The sequence below is a fragment of the Procambarus clarkii genome, chromosome 61 (genome assembly GCF_040958095.1).
Source record: "Procambarus clarkii isolate CNS0578487 chromosome 61, FALCON_Pclarkii_2.0, whole genome shotgun sequence".
Classification (NCBI taxonomy): domain Eukaryota; kingdom Metazoa; phylum Arthropoda; class Malacostraca; order Decapoda; family Cambaridae; genus Procambarus; species Procambarus clarkii.
Window position 1 is genome coordinate 15,607,184 of NC_091210.1, and position 19,223 is coordinate 15,626,406.

Sequence of the window (19,223 nt, forward strand, 5' to 3'; positions counted from 1 at the left end):
GGGTAAATACTGGTTCAGTAAATGAACAAATCCACAAGGGCCGTGACGAGGATTCGAACCTGCGTCCGAGAGCATCCCAGACGTTAGTTCAGGAACATGGTTGTTGATTTGTGGAACTAATTACCGCGTAACGTGGTGGAGGTGGGGTCCCTTGATTGTGTCAAGCGTGGGTTAGACATGTATATGAACGAGTTTGTGTGGATATATAGATAGGCGCTGCCTCGTATGGGTCAATAAGCCTTCTGCAGTTGTGTTCATTCTTATGTTCTTATATGAAACTATTGAAGGTTTTGGCATCCACTTGTTTATAAGTCTGCTACAATGCAAAAGAGAATTTTGTAATTATGAATTCGCCAAATATGTAAGTTACAAATACGTTAATCAACAACTACTCCATAGCCAAGGGAATATAATTGTTGCTAAGTGACGCACTTAAACTAACAAGTGAATCATTAAGGCGGCGCTTGACAACCTTGTTCAACGTGTCTTGGGCGATGTCTCGTTCTGTGACCTCTTGGCACTGTCTGGTTATTGGTGGTAATTGGCTGATTACTGGTACTAACTGCCCTATTACTTGGGCTAACTACCTGGTTTCTGCTGCTGCTGCTATCTGGTTACATGGTCTCCTAACTGCTTGACTAGTGTAGCTAACTACAGGACTACTATTGTCCTTAGTAACTACCACGGCTGTACACGGGATACATCTCCCGTCACGCAGGGTGCAGTCGCACCTCCACAGATCTCCAGTATCATCTCTTGATACTGGTAATGGCTCAAAAGGGCCACCACTTACGGGCTATTCATGCCCGTGCCACCTTTTGGCTGGCTTAATCTAAATCAATCAATCAATCACCACGGCTGTAAGTCTGTTCTTTCCAGTGTTCATCTGCCTGGGGCTAGATGTTTCACTTGTGTACTTAGGGAGCCGGTCGGCCGAGCGGACAGCACGCTGGACTTGTGATCCTGGGTTCGATCCCAGGCGCCGGCGAGAAACAATGGGCAGAGTTTATTTCACCCTATGCCCCTGTTACCTAGCAGTAAATAGGTACCTGGGTGTTAGTCAGCTGTCACGGGCTGCTTCCTGGGGGTGGAGGCCTGGTAGAGGACCGGGCCGCGGGGACACTAAAGCCCCGAAATCATCTCAAGATAACCTCAAGATAAGGCGTCGTCTACGTAACACATCCTACTTAACAACGCAATTTAATAAGTAATCCATCAACTAAAGTAACTTAAAATAAAAAAATAAATAAATTCGTGTATTAACAAGAAAATGGTCTCTCAGTCAACATTTATTCTTTACGGGTGTTTGACCTTGACCGGCGTCGTGGGGGTCAGTTTGATGGCCTTGACCGGCGTCTTGGGGGTCAACTTGATGCCCTTGACCGGCGTCGTGGGGGTCAACTTGATGCCCTTGACCCGCGTTTTGGGGGTCAACTTGACCTTGACAGGCGTCGGCCGGTGGGTGACCTCTGCTGCCAGCCGGGTATGGACCCATGTCTCCTCCTTGACCTTAATGGAGAAAATTAAACTCCACGTAATGGCCTTAGTGACCGTCTGGCTGGCCGGATGTAGCTACGACGCCCTGGTGTACGCCCGGCGCCCCTCTGAGGCACCTCCCAGGGGCGCCGCCCTAGAGACTGCAGCCCTTGCCTTTACCGATAAGGTCAACGAGACCTTCGGGAAGGTCAGTAATGAGCAGTTTGGGCACATACTCCTGGCGGCCTGCAAGCGTCGTGCTCACCTGCAGGGTGCAGGTGGCGGCCTGCAGGAGGGTGCTAAAGGGACACTGATAAAGGCTCTAGAAGTGATCCTCAAGGACGCTCCAGACGCAGCCTTCGAAGACGTCCCAAGTGACGTCTTCGACGTAGCCGACGCCTTCATAAATATTATGATAGAGTTCCACACGGAGTGAGCGTGGCGGGAGACGCCGTCCGCGGAGGAGGCGGGCAGACGCCGTCCGCGGAGGAGGCGGGCAGACGCCGTCCGCGGAGGAGGCGGGCAGACGCCGTCCGCGGAGGAGGCGGGCAGACGCCGTCCGCGGAGGAGGCGGGCAGACGCCGTCCGCGGAGGAGGCGGGCAGACGCCGTCCGCGGAGGAGGCGGGCAGACGCCGTCCGCGGAGGAGGCGGGCAGACATGGGCAGTCCACGGGCAGTCCGTGGAGGCAGCTGACATGAACCTTCGACTCCTGTCTTTCAATCTTATTTTTTTTTTATCCTGTTCACAGACGACTTATAACTGGTGTTACAGACGCCGTTTTCTTTCTCAACGCCAAATTCTTATAATTTACAGCCAAATTTGATGGAATTATGAATTCGCCAAATATGTAAGTTACAAAATACGTTAATCAACAACTACTCCATAGCCAAGGGAATATAATTGTTGCTAAGTGACGCACTTAAACTGACAAGAGAATCATTAAGGCGGCGCTTGACAACCTTGTTCAACGTGTCTAATCCTTGTGGGATGATGTCTCGTTCTGTGAGACATTTCTTTCTCAAATCTCAAACCCTATAAATTACCCTTGGAACACGACCTACCAATCATTTTACAACCAGGTCTTCAATTACTGCCGAGTGAAGAGGTGCACCACCACCCCCACCCCCCCATTCCCTGCTCTCTCAGCATATTGCTATCCTATGGCATAGCAATATGCAATGTAGACAGGAAGCCGGCGGCCTGTCAAAGGTGCTGACTCCTGTTAGCAGGCTGAGAGCTTTCCCTTCTCATAGCACCTTCCCTGGAAACACAAACCGAAACTGTCTCTATTTTCCGCTTGTTACAACTTGTAATAAAGTTGTTACATCTTGTCTTAACGTGTTTATGACGTATTAGAACGTTGTTACAACTTGCTATATTGGTTGTTATAACTGGTTAGGAAGTGTCAAAACTTGTTCGAACGTTGTACCAACGTCGTAGTTTGTGTGTGTTTGGCGGGTTTTGGCTTCTGCATGGTACTTTTGTAATGAAAAGTTACAGAGGGAACGCTTGTGGTGTTCCCTCTGATTTCCCATGATTCACGGCTCCAGCTCGCGTTGACCGCCCTAGGGGCCGCTGTAGTTACTCGAGTCATTCCCTGAGAACTCCAGCCTTATAGTTCGTGGTGGTGGTGTTTGGGGGGGGGGGAGGGAGTGTTGGGGATTGGTGAGAAACGATAGACGTAATGGTGAGAGTGTTGACTTGTGTAGTGAGGGAGCCACAGCCTCTAGCTTCACCAGGTTCCTGCTGGAACACCGCCACCTACACTACCAGGAACTACACCACCAACTACACCACCACCTGCACCACCACCTGCACCACCACCTGCACCACCACCTGCACCACCACCTGCACCACCAACTACACCACCTGAACTACCACCAGGAACATTTTGACGATCTCGTGTCCACATTATCCTGTACGTAATTTGACATTGATAAGTCATCGAATATGACTTTAGTCATATTGTCTGTATGACAATTCAGGCAATAGTCACTTCAGACTCATCCAGAGTGCAACTCCATAGTCTCCTGAGACGGATGGATGCCTACTACTACTAATGGTCATCCACCTGTCTCTCAGACGGTTGCGGATTGCGTCGTGGATGACAAGGTAGAAATCCGGGTAAGGGATTCGCTTCTGCAAGATGGGACAGACGCGATCTCCTTTGGTGACAGTGTCTTTGAGGCTATTAGTGCTAATACTAATATATTGGTGCCTAGACGGGGACAGGAAGCCCTGAGGGCCACTGTCTCCAGTGGCCTAGACGGAGACAGGAAGCCCTGAGGGCCACCGTCTCCAGTGGCCTGGACGGGAACAGCAAGCCCTGAGGGCCACCGTCTCCAGTGGCCTGGACGGGAACAGCAAGCCCTGAACGTAGACAAATCAGACCTAACCAAACCTTAACCTAACCCTGGATAGAGAGTATATAACAGCACAATTTATGTAATCGTTCCTAATCCATTCCCTTGAGGGGGCTTCTCCCTGTGGACAGGTTGCATATTTTACCTATAGTGACTTTAAATATATACTTATGGCATTTTATTCATCTCGTCTCCCTTCATCTACCTACCGAGTGCCTCTTGAAGTCTGTCTTCCTCACTATGCCTAGCCGCAGACGCCTCTACACCCATCCCAGGGCGCGAACACCTTCTGTTTCCGGAGTGTCGGGCCTCCTCACCCTTGCTGCATCCTAAATGGGAGGGGAAAAGGGGGAGGGGGGAGAGAGACCCGGGCACCGCTGGGTATAGCTTCTAGCGTAGCATAAAGCTTTACAAGGCCAGTGTGTCGAACTATTAAGAAAGTGGAGCCTGGATTGCGTGGAAGCAGGATCTAGGTTGTCGCGTCCTACAGTCTGTTCGGATAGTGTGTGCGTGTGTGTGTAGGGGGGGGGGGCATCTTGTCATAGGCCTCAACCCTCCATATTACTCCAGAATGTCATAGTATCACACAGAGAATGCGTCACAATGACCAGTGACCCAAGCCAGGAATGTCATGACACAGCAAGTGTAGGAAGAGGGGACTCGTATTGAATCTCTCCCACGCTCCTTATGTCACCATAAGTGGCCAAGACTGAGCCAAACCTCACTTAAACTGTGAGTAGTAGTTCGGTTATTCTTAGGTTAAACCCACGTCACTATGAATTGCACAATTGAATGGAGAGGATAAAGACAGGGTGGTTGAGGACCTCGCTGCCTTCGAGACGATAGCAGCGATTTCGACTTAAAAAACTGGATTTGTGGATAGCAGGCTTGAGCCTTGCACGCTCCAGTATGAGGTTTGGCACCTGTTGGTCTGAAACTTTTACTGCCTGTGGTGTAGCTGGTAGCTTGTGTACCTGGAGATCACGCTACTGGTTCCCCTGCATTGTTACCTGACTTTAAGTAACATCACATCTTGAATTTAGATTAGACATCAGAAGATGAGACCACGTCGACGTTTCGACTTTATAATGGTCCAGGACGGAGCGAAACGTCGTCGTCTCTTCATATCTTCAGCCACGTTATTGACTCATCTGCATACATACATACATAGTTTTTTTATTTATATACAAGAAGGTACATTGGGTTTGTGAGGATACATAGAGAAGTATTTACATTCTTGTAAAGCCACTAGTACCACTAGTTCGTTTTTATTCGACTAGTTCAGCTTCCAAGAGGTAGGCTGCAGTAAGAATTGCCTCTCTTAATCACAACACTAAACAAACTTGAACTTCTAACTGGTCCCTCACGGACCAGTTAGAAGTACATGATTTTCATTACAAGTTTTTCGCCTAACAGAAGCTCGGTGTGTCTATGCCACGGGTTAATTGGTATTTCTGGATTTTTTTGATGTCGAGTGTAGCAGCAACACCTATTTCTGTTTACTGTTGTGTGTTGGTGTGTGTGGAGGTGTGTGTACTGACTTACAGCCTACTTACACTTAATGGCAATGCGGTGACCTCGTCTGGATCATTTTGAATGCCATTGGGTCCTAATGTTGCGGCTCTCTGTGTAGTGGTCTGTCTGGCCATTAAGGGCTGGACTTCCCTTAATGATGTCGTTAAACTTTTTTTTATATCAGGTGGGTACAGGAGCAGACGACTGCTGACTCCTGTTAGCTGGCTGAGAGCTTTCCCTTCCCATAGCTCATGGTAAGCCTTACCCTACTAGTTTTACACTCAGGTGGGTACAGGAGCAGACGACTGCTGACTCCTGTTAGCTGGCTGAGAGCTTTCCCTTCCCATAGCTCATGGTAAGCCTTACCCTACTAGTTTTACACACAGGAGGGTACAGGAGCAGACGACTGCTGACTCCTGTTAGCTGGCTGAGAGCTTTCCCTTCCCATAACTCATGGTAAGCCTTACCCTACTAGTTTTACACACAGGAGGGTACAGGAGCAGACGACTGTTGACTCCTGTTAGCAGGCTGAGAGCTTTCCCTTCCCATAGTTCATGGTAAGCCTTACCCTACTAGTTTTCCCTGGAACACGACCGACCAATCGATTAACAACCAGGTCCCTAATTACTGCTGGGTGAACAGGGGCGAACAGTTGTGAATCGGTGCCTAAACCATCCCTCCTGGTCCGAGTTCGATCCCTAGCAGTCGAAATGACTAGACCGTATTCATATCATGCCTTTATTCCCTATGAGGTAAGACAGCCGACAGCGTGTTATCTTGAGATGATTTCGGGGCTTAGCGTCCCTGCGGCCCGGTCCTCGACCAGGCTTCTCTGCCCATTTGTTTCCGCCTCCACCGGGTATCGAACCCGGACCCTTAGAACTACGAATCCAGAGTGCTATCCCGGCTGAAGGAGGCCAAGATATCGTACTCATGGAGGCCAAGATATCGTACTCATGGAGGCCAAGATATCGTACTCATGGAGGCCAAGATATCGTACTCATGGAGGCCAAGATATCGTACTCATGGAGGCCAAGATATCGTACTCATGGAGGCCAAGATATCGTACTCATGGAGGCCAAGATATCGTACTCATGGAGGCCAAGATATCGTACTCATGGAGGCCAAGATATCGTACTCATGGAGGCCAAGATATCGTACTCATGGAGGCCAAGATATCGTACTCATGGAGGCCAAGATATCGTACTCATGGAGGCCAAGATATCGTACTCATGGAGGCCAAGATATCGTACTCATGGAGGCCAAGATATCGTACTAATAGAGGCCAAGATATCGTACTCATGGAGGCCAAGATATCGTACTCATGGAGGCCAAGATATCGTACTCATGGAGGCCAAGATATCGTACTCATGGAGGCCAAGATATCGTACTCATGGAGGCCAAGATATCGTACTCATGGAGGCCAAGATATCGTACTCATGGAGGCCAAGATATCGTACTCATGGAGGCCAAGATATCGTACTAATAGAGGCCAAGATATCGTACTCATGGAGGCCAAGATATCGTACTCATGGAGGCCAAGATATCGTACTCATGGAGGCCAAGATATCGTACTCATGGAGGCCAAGATATCGTACTCATGGAGGCCAAGATATCGTACTCATGGAGGCCAAGATATCGTACTCATGGAGGCCAAGGTATCGTACTCATGGAGGCCAAGGTATCGTACTCATGGAGGCCAAGATATCGTACTCATGGAGGCCAAGATATCGTACTCATGGAGGCCAAGGTATCGTACTCATGGAGGCCAAGGTATCGTACTCATGGAGGCCAAGATATCGTACTCATGGAGGCCAAGATATCGTACTCATGGAGGCCAAGATATCGTACTCATGGAGGCCAAGATATCGTACTCATGGAGGCCAAGATATCGTACTCATGGAGGCCAAGATATCGTACTCATGGAGGCCAAGATATCGTACTCATGGAGGCCAAGATATCGTACTCATGGAGGCCAAGATATCGTACTCATGGAGGCCAAGATATCGTACTCATGGAGGCCAAGATATCGTACTCATGGAGGCCAAGGTATCGTACTCATGGAGGCCAAGGTATCGTACTCATGGAGGCCAAGGTATCGTACTCATGGAGGCCAAGATATCGTACTCATGGAGGCCAAGATATCGTACTCATGGAGGCCAAGATATCGTACTCATGGAGGCCAAGATATCGTACTCATGGAGGCCAAGATATCGTACTCATGGAGGCCAAGATATCGTACTCATGGAGGCCAAGATATCGTACTCATGGAGGCCAAGATATCGTACTCATGGAGGCCAAGATATCGTACTGGAGGAGGCATTTACGTAGTAAAGGAACGCCAGCGAGTCGGAACCAAGAAAGTAGCATGTACTGTAAGTCACAGTTGAAGGAGCATTCTGGAGGGGGGGGGTGAGGGAAGGAGGGGTGAGAGGAGGAGGGGTGAGAGGAGGAGGGGTGAAGGGGGGGAACCAGGGAGGGGGGAGGGGTGGGGAGGACGAAGGTGGTTTAGCATAGCATACTGTTCATCGCCAGGTATTTGGTAACGGTCACTACCTCAACACTTCCAAGTGAGGCAGGTGTGTACTCAGCTGTTTATACCCCACACCTGTCTCTACCACACCTGTCTATATCCACCTGTTTGTGCTTACGGTATCAATTAATAGCTCTAAAGCCCTCGGCTTTTCATCTGGACGGTTAATGTAATGTTTATTCTTGTAGTTGTATTCCTGTTTATTCCTGTTGTATTCCTGTATTGTATTCCTGTTGTATTCCTGCCTCATCTGTGTCTCCAGCTTCCACCCGTGTCCTCTGGTCCTGCCTCATCTGTGTCTCCAGCTTCCACCCGTGTCCTCTGGTCCTGCCTCATCTGTGTCTCCAGCTTCCACCCGTGTCCTCTGGTCCTGCCTCATCTGTGTCTCCAGCTTCCACCCGTGTCCTCTGGTCCTGCCTCATCTGTGTCTCCAGCTTCCACCCGTGTCCTCTGGTCCTGCCTCATCTGTGTCTCCAGCTTCCACCCGTGTCCTCTGGTCCTGCCTCATCTGTGTCTCCAGCTTCCACCCGTGTCCTCTGGTCCTGCCTCATCTGTGTCTCCAGCTTCCACCCGTGTCCTCTGGTCCTGCCTCATCTGTGTCACCAGCTTCCACCCGTGTCCTCTGGTCCTGCCTCATCTGTGTCTCCAGCTTCCACCCGTGTCCTCTGGTCCTGCCTCATCTGTGTCACCAGCTTCCACCCGTGTCCTCTGGTCCTGCCTCATCTGTGTCACCAGCTTCCACCCGTGTCCTCTGGTCCTGCCTCATCTGTGTCTCCAGCTTCCACCCGTGTCCTCTGGTCCTGCCTCATCTGTGTCACCAGCTTCCACCCGTGTCCTCTGGTCCTGCCTCATCTGTGTCACCAGCTTCCACCCGTGTCCTCTGGTCCTGCCTCATCTGTGTCACCAGCTTCCACCCGTGTCCTCTGGTCCTGCCTCATCTGTGTCACCAGCTTCCACCCGTGTCCTCTGGTCCTGCCTCATCTGTGTCTCCAGCTTCCACCCGTGTCCTCTGGTCCTGCCTCATCTGTGTCACCAGCTTCCACCCGTGTCCTCTGGTCCTGCCTCATCTGTGTCACCAGCTTCCACCCGTGTCCTCTGGTCCTGCCTCATCTGTGTCTCCAGCTTCCACCCGTGTCCTCTGGTCCTGCCTCATCTGTGTCACCAGCTTCCACCCGTGTCCTCTGGTCCTGCCTCATCTGTGTCACCAGCTTCCACCCGTGTCCTCTGGTCCTGCCTCATCTGTGTCACCAGCTTCCACCCGTGTCCTCTGGTCCTGCCTCATCTGTGTCACCAGCTTCCACCCGTGTCCTCTGGTCCTGCCTCATCTGTGTCTCCAGCTTCCACCCGTGTCCTCTGGTCCTGCCTCATCTGTGTCTCCAGCTTCCACCCGTGTCCTCTGGTCCTGCCTCATCTGTCACCAGCTTCCACCCGTGTCCTCTGGTCCTGCCTCATCTGTCACCAGCTTCCACCCGTGTCCTCTGGTCCTGCCTCATCTGTGTCTCCAGCTTCCACCCGTGTCCTCTGGTCCTGCCTCATCTGTGTCTCCAGCTTCCACCCGTGTCCTCTGGTCCTGCCTCATCTGTGTCTCCAGCTTCCACCCGTGTCCTCTGGTCCTGCCTCATCTGTGTCACCAGCTTCCACCCGTGTCCTCTGGTCCTGCCTCATCTGTCACCAGCTTCCACCCGTGTCCTCTGGTCCTGCCTCATCTGTCACCAGCTTCCACCTGTGTCCTCTGGTCCTGCCTCATCTGTGTCTCAAGCTTCCACCCGTGTCCTCTGGTCCTGCCTCATCTGTGTCTCCAGCTTCCACCCGTGTCTTCTGGTCCTGCCTCATCTGTGTCACCAGCTTCCACCCGTGTCCTCTGGTCCTGCCTCATCTGTGTCACCAATACTTTGAAAGCCTCTTGGACCAGGTTCTTAAATGCTGTCCTTGTGTTCCTAACGGGGTCTTATTTCGTCTTGTTCAGTAATCTTCTCTCGTATTACATTGCATTTGTCTGGGTTGATGTCTGGAAGCCATTGCTTCAACCATCTCTGAAGTCACCCCATAGTTTTCTCCAATCTTTTGTGTATTGCCCTAGCTGTGGCTGCAGTTGAGATTCAGCTCTTGCGTTACGAATCCCCTATGTCTTCATTAATCGTTTGGGGGGGGGGGGGTGCTTGCGTGCATATGCGCGCGCGCGTGTACAGACGTCATACAGGTGGTAGAGAGAGCCTTGGGACATTACTGTGATGTCCCCGCCACGCCTCGCTGAGCTCCACCACTAGCAGCCACCACCAGCCACTAGCAGCCACCACCAGCCACTAGCAGCCACCACCAGCCACTAGCAGCCACCACCAGCCACTAGCAGCCACCACCAGCCACTAGCAGCCACCACCAGCCACTAGCAGCCACCACCAGCCACTAGCAGCCACCACCAGCCACTAGCAGCCACCACCAGCCACTAGCAGCCACCACCAGCCACTAGCAGCCACCACCAGCCACTAGCAGCCACCACCAGCCACTAGCAGCCACCACCAGCCACTAGCAGCCACCACCAGCCACTAGCAGCCACCACCAGCCACTAGCAGCCACCACCAGCCACTAGCAGCCACCACCAGCCACTAGCAGCCACCACCAGCCACTAGCAGCCACCACCAGCCACTAGCAGCCACCACCAGCCACTAGCAGCCACCACCAGCCACTAGCAGCCACCACCAGCCACTAGCAGCCACCACCAGCCACTAGCAGCCACCACCAGCCACTAGCAGCCACCACCAGCCACTAGCAGCCACCACCAGCCACTAGCAGCCACCACCAGCCACTAGCAGCCACCACCACCAGCCACTAGCAGCCACCAGCCACCACCACCAGCCACTAGCAGCCACCAGCCACCACCACCAGCCACTAGCAGCCACCAGCCACCACCACCAGCCACTAGCAGCCACCAGCCACCACCACCAGCCACTAGCAGCCACCAGCCACCACCACCAGCCACCACCACCAGCCACCACCACCAGCCACCACCACCAGCCACCACCAGCCATCACGCTGTGTGGCTGAGAGCCTCACTTTACCGCCGCCAAGTAACCGGAACATAACATTTGACTCCTAACAGACAAGAACAACGATGAGTATCATTACTCACGAACAAGTGCCTTGGTATGATGAATACATTCATCATGAATATGCCGAATGAATATACAGATTACCGGGTAAAATAATGACCTCTCTGGCTTGTTTCAAGCGTAGGCCAGACATGAGTTTGAGTGGATAGCTGCCTTGTATAGGGGGGTCGCTTCTCGCCTCAGAGGACGGGTGTTCGAGTCGGCTAGTACCCAGGATAGATATATAGTATATATATGTAGTCTCGCCCAGGTATGTTGACAGTGCGCGCGCACCTTGACTATGACAACACGTGTCTACCTCACTCAACGGTACTACAAAGGTGTACCGACGTTGGTACACCTGTACAAGGGGGCTACAAAGGTGTACCGACGCTGGTACACCTGTACAAGGGGGCCACAGAGGTGTACCGACGCTGGTACACCTGTACAAGGGGGCCACAGAGGTGTACGGACGTTGGTACACCTGTACAACGGTGCCACAAGGGTGTATCGACGTTGGTACACCTGTACAAGGGGACTACAAAGGTGTACCGACATTGGTACACCTGTACAACGGTGCCACAAGGGTGTACCGACGTTGGTACACCTATACAAGGGGGCCACAAAGGTGTACCGACGTTGGTACACCTGTACAAGGGGCCACAAAGGTGTATCGACGTTGGTACACCTGTACAAGATGTGGTGTAGCCTGGGTAGGAGTCAGAGAGAGGGAGGGAGAGAGAGAGCCGGTCTCTGTACAGTAAGATCCCTCCGGGAGAAAAATTGTTTTCGCTGGACGTACCATAGGCTCAGCAAACAATCATTTAGCCGTGGTGCACATGTGTAGCATATTGACAGGTGTGGTACAGGGGACGGATTGCATATATGGCGTCAGGTATAGCATTGTGATGACTCCAGTAATGACCTCTATGTAGTCCTACAAAATGGTCCAAACTGTCCTATTCATTTCCTCTAAACACGTTTTCGCCGCTGATATTACGGTACTTATAGTACATATATGTACTATATTAGGCCTAGGATAGCTAGGTGAGGTTAGGTTTTATATAAATATATCCCATTTAAAGCTTCCCCATTAGCTCCATTATATAAATATTGGTACTTTCGACCGAGTACTTACGGTAAGTACTTCCATTTTAGGAGGGTGGGGTAGATTGATGGGGTCAGTAGCAGGTAGATGTGAGTGGTAGGTTAGTAGAGAACACGGGTGACAGTTTGTCTACCTTGAATAGGTATTATTGACCACTATAGACGTGGTTGAATGGTCTACACGTTGACCAGTTAATATCCGGCTGTCTGTGTGTACTCACCTAGTTGTGGTTGCGGGGGTTGAGCTCTGGCTCTTTGGTCCCGCCTCTCAACCGTCAATCAACTGGTGTACAGATTCCTGAGCCTACTGGGCTCTGTCATATCTACATTTGAAAACATACCCACGTACGTGTGTGTGTGTGTGTGTGTGTGTGTGTGTACTCACCTAATTGTACTCACCTAATTGTGCTTGCGGGGGTTGAGCTCTGGCTCTTTGGTCCCGCCTCTCAACCGTCAATCAACTGGTGTACAGATTCCTGAGCCTATTGGGCTCTATCGTATCTACATTTGAAACTGTGAATGGAGTCAGCCTCCACCACATCACTTCCTAATGCATTCCATTTGCTAACTACTCTGACACTGAAAAAGTTCTTTCTAACGTCTCTGTGGCTCATTTGGGTACTCAGCTTCCACCTGTGTCCCCTTGTTCGCGTCCCACCAGTGTTGAAAAGTTCGTCCTTGTTTACCCGGTCGATTCCCCTGAGGATTTTGTAGGTTGTGATCATGTCCCCCCTTACTCTTCTGTCTTCCAGTGTCGTGAGGTGCATTTCCCGCAGCCTTTCCTCATAACTCATGCCTCTTAGTTCTGGGACTAGTCTAGTAGCATACCTTTGGACTTTTTCCAGCTTCGTCTTGTGCTTGACAAGGTACGGGCTCCATGCTGGGGCCGCATACTCCAGGATTGGTCTTACATATGTGGTGTACAAGATTCTGAATGATTCCTTACACAGGTTCCTGAACGCCGTTCTGATGTTAGCCAGCCTCGCATATGCCGCAGACGTTATTCTCTTTATGTGGGCTTCAGGAGACAGGTTTGGTGTGATATCAACTCCTAGATCTTTCTCTCTGTCTGTTTCATTAAGTACTTCATCTCCTATTCTGTATCCTGTGCCTGGCCTCCTGTTTCCACTGCCTAGTTTCATTACTTTGCATTTACTCGGGTTGAACTTCAACAGCCATTTGTTGGACCATTCACTCAGTCTATCCAGGTCATCTTGTAGCCTCCTACTATCATCCTCTGTTTCAATCCTCCTCATAATTTTTGCATCGTCGGCAAACATTGAGAGGAACGAATCTATACCCTCTGGGAGATCATTTACATATACCAGAAACAGTATAGGTCCGAGGACTGACCCCTGCGGGACTCCACTTGTGACGTCTCGCCAATCTGAGACTTCACCCCTCACACAGACTCGTTGTCTCCTGTTGCTTAGGTATTCCTCTATCCACCGGAGTACCTTCCCTCTCACTCCAGCCTGCATCTCCAACTTTCGCACTAGCCTCTTGTGTGGCACTGTATCAAAGGCTTTCTGACAATCCAAAAATATGCAGTCTGCCCACCCTTCTCTTTCTTGCCTTATTTTTGTTGCCTGGTCGTAGAATTCAAGTAACCCTGTGAGGCAGGACCTGCCATCCCTGAACCCATGTTGATGCTGTGTTACAAAGTTCCTTCGCTCCAGATGCTCCACTAGTTTTTTTCGCACAATCTTCTCCATCAGCTTGCATGGTATGCAGGTTAGGGACACTGGCCTGTAGTTCAGTGCCTCCTGTCTATCCCCTTTCTTGTATATCGGGACTACGTTAGCTGCTTTCCAAGTATCTGGCAGTTCCCCTGTTGCCAGTGATTTGTTATACACTATGGAGAGTGGTAGGCTCAGTTCTCTTGCTCCTTCCTTTAGAACCCAAGGGGAGATTCCATCTGGGCCTATAGCCTTCGTCACGTCCAACTCTAGTAAACACTTCCTTACTTCCCCACTGGTAATCTCAAACTCTTCCAGTGGTTCCTGGTTAGCTATTCCCTCACTTACCTCTGGAATTTCTCCTTGTTCTAAGGTGAAGACCTCCTGGAATTTCTTATTCAATTCCTCACACACTTCCTTGTCATTTGTAGTGAATCCTTCCGCCCCTATCCTTAATCTCATAACCTGTTCCTTTACTGTTGTTTTTCTCCTAATGTGGCTATGCAACAATTTAGGCTGAGTCTTTGCCTTGCTTGCGATGTCATTTTCGTATTGTCTTTCTGCCTCTCTTCTCATCCTGACATATTCATTCCTGGCATTCTGGTATCTTTCTCTGCTCTCCAGTGTCCTGTTATTCCTATAGTTTCTCCATGCCCTTTTACTTTGCTGCTTAGCTAGCCTACATCTTTGATTAAACCATGGGTTTCTCATCTTCATTTCTCTGTTTTCCTTTTGGACTGGGACAAACTTGTTTGCTGCGTCCTTGCACTTCTGCGTGATGTAATCCATCATATCTTGGGCCGTCTTTCCCCTGAGCTCTGTTTCCCATGTGTGTGTGTACTCACCTATATGTACTCACCTATATGTGCTTGCAGGATCGAGCATTGACTCTTGGATCCCGCCTTTCGAGCATCGGTTGTTTACAGCAATGACTCCTGTCCCATTTCCCTATCATACCTGGTTTTAAAATTATGCACTGTGTGTGTGTGTGTGTGTGTGTGTGTGTGTGTGTGTGTGTGTGTGTGTGTGTACACTCACCTAGTTGTGTTTGCGGGGGTTGAGCTTTGGCTCTTTGCTCCCGGAAATAAATATCTGGAACCGCCTACCCGCTGAAGCCGCAAAATGTCAAGATATTACTTCAGTACAAAATTAGATTAGAAAATATCCTCGGGATTTAATGTGCGGCATCTATGACAAGCCGCTAGCTTCCTGTCTCCGTGCCGAGGTCACTAGAGATCATGATATCCTTCAGGTAAATTCAGGCAAAATAATTGTAGACACTGGTTACCATTATAACAGGGACAGGCCGAGCCTTGTTCATGTTATAAAGCCGTTATTCACTTGCTTTTTTCCCTTTGGCTCTTGTTCAAGGATGCTGCAGACTTAGCTCTTAATCTCTCAAGAGTCCCGTACCCGACCACTTGGGGTGGACGGTAGAGCGACGGTCTCGCTTCATGCAGGTCGACGTTCAATCCCCGACGGTCTCGCTTCATGCAGGTCGGCGTTCAATCCCCGACGGTCTCGCTTCATGCAGGTCGGCGTTCAATCCCCGACGGTCTCGCTTCATGCAGGTCGGCGTTCAATCCCCGACGGTCTCGCTTCATGCAGGTCGGCGTTCAATCCCCGACGGTCTCGCTTCATGCAGGTCGACGTTCAATCCCCCAACCGTCCACAAGTGGTTGGGCACCATTCCTTTCCCTCCGTCCCATCCCAAATCCTTATCCTGACCCCTTCCCAGTGCTATATAGGCGTAATGGCTTGGCGCTTTCCCCCGATAGTCCCAAATCCTTATCCTGACCCCTTCCCAGTGCTATATAGTCGTAATGGCTTGGCGCTTTCCCCTGATAGTCCCTTTCAAGAGTCCTCAAGTCTATTGGCTTTAAAAAAGACTGGGGAAAACAGGTAATTTCTGAAGGTCAGTCAGAATTTCAGAATCAGAATTCAGTTATATCCAAATTTTCCAATTTCAATCCCAATTCAATTCAGAATCCGGCGGATGTCAGTCAGAATTCCAACCTGAATTTACCTGATGATCTATCTAGTGGCCTTGGCGGGGACAGGAAGCCGGTGGCTTGTCAAAGAACCCCCCTATATTGTTCGTGGGGGATTTTTTCCCTTATTGAATTTAGAATTGCGGTAATGTTTTGACCTTTACGGCGTCTGAGGCTTCGCTCAGCGTTTGTGAATCGAATCCGGATCCAATTGGTTGAGTCGACTTGTGCTTACGGCGGCGGTGTGCGCGCCTGCGCGCGCGCCTGTGTACACAGGCGCACCCGCCTATTCTCAAGGTCATTTACCCGAATTTACCCGAGGGCCACAGTCTCTACTGGCCTCAATGGGGACAGAAAGCCGGCGGTTCCACTATTCCTGAAGATTTTTTCAGCAGGATTTCGTAATGTACAAGTTTTATCTTTTAATAAAAATGTGTTAAAACATATATACACTCGGGAATTAGCATGGATGATTGACACTTAGATTGTCGTGGGAGGTATGGGGCCCAGGAGCTGAAGCACACGAGTGAGTCGTTGCTCCATTGACCCACGAATGGTCTGATGGCGGGGCTGAGGAGCTGGCACCCGACCCCCCGCAAGTACATCCAGGCGAGTGTCCTCCCAGTTGTTTTACGGGCTATTCATGCCCGTGCCACCTTTTGGGGGGCTTAATCTTCATCAATCAATGAATCCCAGTTCATTATAGGGCGGGAGGCGGGATCCAAGAGCCGAAGCTCAATCCCCGCAAGCACATTTGTCACGGTTTCATTAACAGGTCCAGGACGGGCAGGTTCGGTACCACAGATTTAGTAGTTATAACTTTATTATATTATAAATCGTTGGTTTAAAATATTTAAATAACCCTCCAAAAATTAATAGACCTTTATTTAACTTAAATTATTCTTTCAAGCGGCGGCGTTCCTCTTACATTGTTGACAACACTTTCTGGTCTGGGGGGGGGTGATAAGGGGGGGGGGGGAGGAGGGGGGGAGTGTAATGCAATAGGTGATGGTGTCTAATGGACGTGCTAGGACCCTCCTAGATATCGTCCCCCCCCCCCCACTGCTCCCCCTGCCCCCTCCCTCCTCTCTCTCTCTCTATATATCTCTCTCTGTCTCTCTCTCTCTGTCGTAAGCTCAAGGATTTTCAAAACAGTTATACTTCTTATTTAATAAATTACTGGCGGTGAGAGGTGTGAGGTGAGAGAGGAGGTGAGAGAGGAGGTGGAGGGAGGCAGGAGACTGTCCCAGAGGGCCCGTGGCCCCACACAACCTGCTGAACAGTTATACACCCGTGAGCAGGACAACATGACTCCTCCTGCTCCCTCCACGACCCTCCCCTGCTCTGCCTCCACGACCCTCCCTGCCCTGCCTCCCTCCACGACCCTCCCTGCCCTGCCTCCCTCCACGACCCTGCCCCCCCTCCACGACCCTCCCTGCCCCCCGCCACTCTCTATCTCCATCACCAGACCCGTGTTTACCCAGCACCTATCACCCAATCAGCAAGCAACCAGTATGCCTTAGGACCTGCTTAACTACCTCCCATAGACGCTAACTACCACCACTGAAGACCCCCCTCCCCCACCCCCCAACCTGCCTCCTACACCACCTATTGCACATTTCGTACGGGTTCGAGTCCCGGGAGGACTGACCTTGGCTGTACTTCCCTGTTCTCCCAGCAGTAATTAGGTACCTGGTTGCTAGCGTTTGTCGTGTTGCAGGGTAAACTAGTAGGGTAAGGCTTACTGTGAGCTATGGAAAGAGGAAAGTTGGGTTACATAGTGTAAGGTTAGGTTAGGGAGCCGGTCGGCCGAGCGGACAGCACACTGGACGCGTGATCCTGTGGTTCCGGGTTCAATCCCAGGCGCCGGCGAGAAACAATGGGCACAGTTTCTTTCACCCCATGCTCCTGTTACCTAGCAGTAAAACAGGTACCTGGGTGTTAGTCAGCTGTCACGGGCTGCTTCCTGGGGGGTGGAGGCCTGGTCGAGGACCGGGCCGCGGGGACACTAAAGCCCCGAAATCATCTCAAGATAACCTCAAGATAAGAAGGTTACGTAGTGTAAGGTTAGGTTAGGCTCGCTTTTCCAATCAGTTGGAGACCCGTGATGTGCGGGGTTTTCCTTGGACCACTAGCAAGGTTCTAGCGAACAAGGAACATCCTGACGAACGTGCCGCAGTTCTTCAATAAGACACAGATACAATAGCGAAGGAGACGGACTGCATGTTCCTCGACTGCCAGAAAGCACTTGGAAACGTGTTAAGACTTATTGAGCCTCTCCCAAGGATCAATGACTGATGACCTTTCCCGGGATGCAAGGGAATTTCGTGTCGATAGCGTGTATGAAACACGTTTCAGCGTCTATTTCGGTTAAAGCAGGATACGTTGAGTTGGGTCTGGTTGGGTTGGGATCGACTGGGTTGGGTTGGGTTAGAGATCACGTGGAGTGGTGGAAATGTGTGGGTCTTGATTGATTGATGAAGATTAAGCCACATCTTCATCAATCAATCAAGACCCACATTCATATTCAAGAATAGGTCTGACATACATTGTGTATGGGGCCCAAGAGATTTGTCCACGCTTTTGAAGGTGAGTTGACGGTCAGTTTGGGACAGTTTGATTGATTGATTAAGATTAAGCCAGCCAAAAGGTGGCACGGGCATGAATAGCCCGTAAGTGGTGGCCCTTTTGAGCCATTACCAGTATCAAGAGCTGATACTGGAGATCTGTGGCGGTGCGACTGCACCCTGCGTGACGGGAGATGTCTCTCGTGGTGTGGGTCTTAGTCTACTCATATAAGTAGGCAAACTGTGCAAAACTCCTAAGATGGTACAGAAGCTACAGTACAAAGCAAATGTGAAACGCCAGAAGTGATCTGAAAAAACTGGATGCTAGAATTTAACCAAGCTAAGTGCACGGTGATGAGCAGAGGACCAAGAACCTGTGACGCCCTGTACAGCAGTATTGGAGTGCGAGATTCTTGCATCAGAAAAGGAGAAAGACTTCAGTATAGACGTATCCCAAAATCTTATACCGGTAGCATACATATCCATTTACGGGCTATTCATGCCCGTGCCGCCTCTTGGGTGCCTTAACCTTTATCAGTCATCATACATATGCAGAATTACGCCAAACTGTCCCAAGGGAGACATCTCCCGTCACGCAGGGTGCAGTCGCACCTCCACAGATCTCCAGTATCAGCTGTTGATACTGATAATGGCTCAAAAGGGCCACCACTTACGGGCTATTCATGCCCGTGCCACCTTTTGGGTGGCTTAATCTTCATCAATCAATCAAACTGTCCCAAACTGACCGTCAGCTCACCTTCAAAAGCGTGGACAAATCTCTTGGGCCCCATACACAATGTATGTCAGACCTATTCTTGAATATGCAGCCCGGCATGAATACCTCGCCTGAAAAAGGCATCTGACCTGCCTGCATGTCAAGGTCAGAAAAATCCTCAAAGATATGC

General features: G+C 50.6%; 1 protein-coding gene across 1 annotated transcript in view; it reads left to right on the forward strand.

Annotated features, from left to right (window-relative positions):
• The window catches only part of LOC123774369 (serine-rich adhesin for platelets), a 42,743-nt gene that overhangs the window by 8,731 nt on the left and 14,789 nt on the right, over positions 1–19,223 (forward strand). The window lies entirely within an intron of this gene.